The 2,851-nt window shown below is 33.2% G+C and overlaps 1 long non-coding RNA gene across 1 annotated transcript; it reads left to right on the top strand.

Annotated features, from left to right (window-relative positions):
* The first annotated feature begins 1,463 nt into the window (after positions 1 to 1,463).
* Positions 1,464 to 2,155, top strand: LOC132114290 (uncharacterized). The gene is made up of 2 exons (XR_009425280.1): positions 1,464 to 1,859; positions 1,984 to 2,155. It is a non-coding gene; the product is annotated as an uncharacterized LOC132114290 (long non-coding RNA).
* The last annotated feature ends 696 nt before the right edge of the window (positions 2,156 to 2,851 follow it).

Genomic DNA, 2,851 nt, shown 5'->3' with positions numbered 1-2,851 from the left:
TTTTTGAAAAACTGTAACCAGTCAGTTGCTGGTAGCCATTCACTTCCAGTGTTTCTTACAGGTTTGGAATGACATGAGGGTGAGGAAATGATGACAAAAATCTTTGGGTGAACTATCCCTTTAAATATTGCACCATTTCTTTGTATTAAGGTAATGAGAACTGGGCGGGCTCAGTGTTCACAGGAAAAATACTTAAATCTTAATGGGACAAAATGCTTCATTTTCTTAATGTAAAATCTAATTTCTTTTGGTATGAAATGTGACCTGGTCATGTTCTTGATAGATTTCATGAGATTCACTCCATTAGGTCACAGATTCATTAGGATTTGTGTATCACAGGTTAATTTGCTCCTGTTTTGAATTATTAGATGCATCTGTAATTTATTTATATTCGTTTCCGTTTGGTAACTGGGTTGAGTTTTTAAATTAGCTCTGCAATTGTTTTTATACTTCATCTGATAAAAATGTTTTAGTCCAGCCTTATTTCAGATGTTTTCATTTGAGAACTGAATCGAGAACAATTTTAGAAAATAAGTTTCTTGAAATCCACTGACGTTTAACGGAGACCCATCATAAGTTTTTATTTTGATAAGTCATATCAGTCAGACCATCTCTCATTTAACATATGTGACTGTCAGGGAATGAGACAATTGACAGTTTTAAGGAAAATAATTTTTTCCTCTAAAAGTGTATTGGAACACATTTAAGTTCCATAAGTGCTTTTAAATTGATCACTGTTTGTCTGTCTGTGGTTTCAAGGGTTTGGAAACAGTGAAAACAGCCAGTTTTTTCACATCACAATTGCTTTCTTTGGACAAAATGGTTCATAGAGAGGGAAATACTTGTGGTGAAACACAAATCTTCATATGCTACCTCTGGTTTTTATAATCTGGATGTTTCTGAATTAATTCATGTCTTAATTCATGAATTAATTCAGGAACATGTCCAGGTTGTATTTCAAAATGAATATTATAGAAAATGAAGCATATTTTAGTGTGCGTGTGTTTGTGTTTGCGTGTGTGTGTATATATATATATATATATATATATATATATATATATATATATATATATATATATATATATATATACTATTTTTTTTTTTTTTTTTTTTTTTTTTTTTTTTGCATTGATCATGAAATTTATTTTTTTATGAAAATTAAGCACATTTTAACTACAAATGATCATTACTGTATTACCAAAACATCTTATAGTTTTTTCTTAATGTAGGTTTTGGGGTTTACATGCAAGCTTAAGGCTTAAATTTGTTTTGTTAGAATGAAACGGCAGTCATCAGTTGGTCAGTAATTGCTTTTATGTCAGTCTCTGGATGCTCATGAAATTGACTCATCTGCATCTTGTTCCTTCTGTCTGCCATAATGAACAACCTCTTCCACTGACCTACATATTTCCCTCAAATTGGAGTCTGAATTCTACCTGCTTTTTAATGAAGGCTGATTTAAGAGAGGTGGAGACTCGTGTGACGACGAGGCAGAGGTTTGTATAGTATGTTTTCTAGAATGTCAGTACACAAGAGCTTCTGTACAGAACAATCATGTCACGTTATTTTCTAATTCTACCCATACACCTTAAACAAGATGTATTCATGTCATCTGAATGTAAAGTATGTGTGATTACTGCAGGGTTTGATTATTTCTCTTTTTTTGTTGTTGATCACATAACTTGTCCTGTTTGAAGAGTTTGGGAGCACATATGCAAAGATATACAAATGTTTGTCCACTGGTCGGAGTTAAACGGGACCATGTGATTGTAAATATCAATCTAAATTACTGCAGGGTCAACAGCTTTAACAGATTCCCAAATGGAAATTTGGGACTATTGAGACTATTACCTGGCCTTGTGTGTGTGTGTTTGTGTGTGTTTGTGTATTAAAGCAAGTGTGTATGTTGTGTAAATTAAATATTAATGGCTGTTCTCAATTCAAGGAAAATAACAAGGATTAATCCAGTGCTGGCCAAGAAAGGGCCTGGAACATTTCCAAAGTGTTTCCCAACTCTTCAACAGGGCTGTGTCGAACAGTTTTATTTTCTGAGTGTTTGTGAAGAAGCTGTCTTATTTTAGATAAACTGAATGTAACTACAGTTTTCGTAATTCCAATTTTCATTACGTAACACCTTGGGTTAGATCTGAATGCTTTAAACAAATAATATCACTATACCCCATCTGTTTGTGCTTCTAAGGGAAAATTAATTTGATGTATTAATATGCTGGTCTGTTTAGTTTGGGTATAGACAGTATTCTTTTCTCAGTTTTCTTCAGTGGTTAAAAATTGTAATTTCATTTCCTTTTAAAGAAAATATTCGGGTTGATTTTTGGCCAAATTCTCCTCTTCCGACAATTCTAGGTAAAGTCCCAATTAACTTGATATTTCTACAGAATGTACTAGCTATCTGATTTTGGGTGAACTATCTCTTTAAATGTGGCATATTATTTTTGCCACCATTGTTTACGCTAAAGTCACGTTTGACCACACAACATTTCCCGTGTTCATAATCAGAAGGTTGTGTATGAATGTGTATGAAAAAACTTTTAGTTTGGGCCAGCCTTTAGTTATTGGAGAGACTGGGGATGGTTGCGACAGTTTTGATTTAATGCAGTCACCTTCTTTACTTTATTCGATTTGTTTCACATTTTTCAAAGTCCTGAAAACCTTTTTTTTTGGTAGAAATATATATTCTTTATTGACCTCTGATTGATTTCTATCATAAAATGATAGGTAGTATCAAAATATCTGAAGTGAGGGCGTGACACTTACTGTAATGGCACAAATTAACCTGCAGGTGGCGAAGTAGTTTCACGAATCAAATCAATGAATCAAACGCCTGCAGATC

This window comes from Carassius carassius, chromosome 33, assembly GCF_963082965.1.
Source record: "Carassius carassius chromosome 33, fCarCar2.1, whole genome shotgun sequence".
Taxonomy (NCBI): domain Eukaryota; kingdom Metazoa; phylum Chordata; class Actinopteri; order Cypriniformes; family Cyprinidae; genus Carassius; species Carassius carassius.
This window is presented reverse-complemented; position numbering and strand designations above follow the sequence as displayed.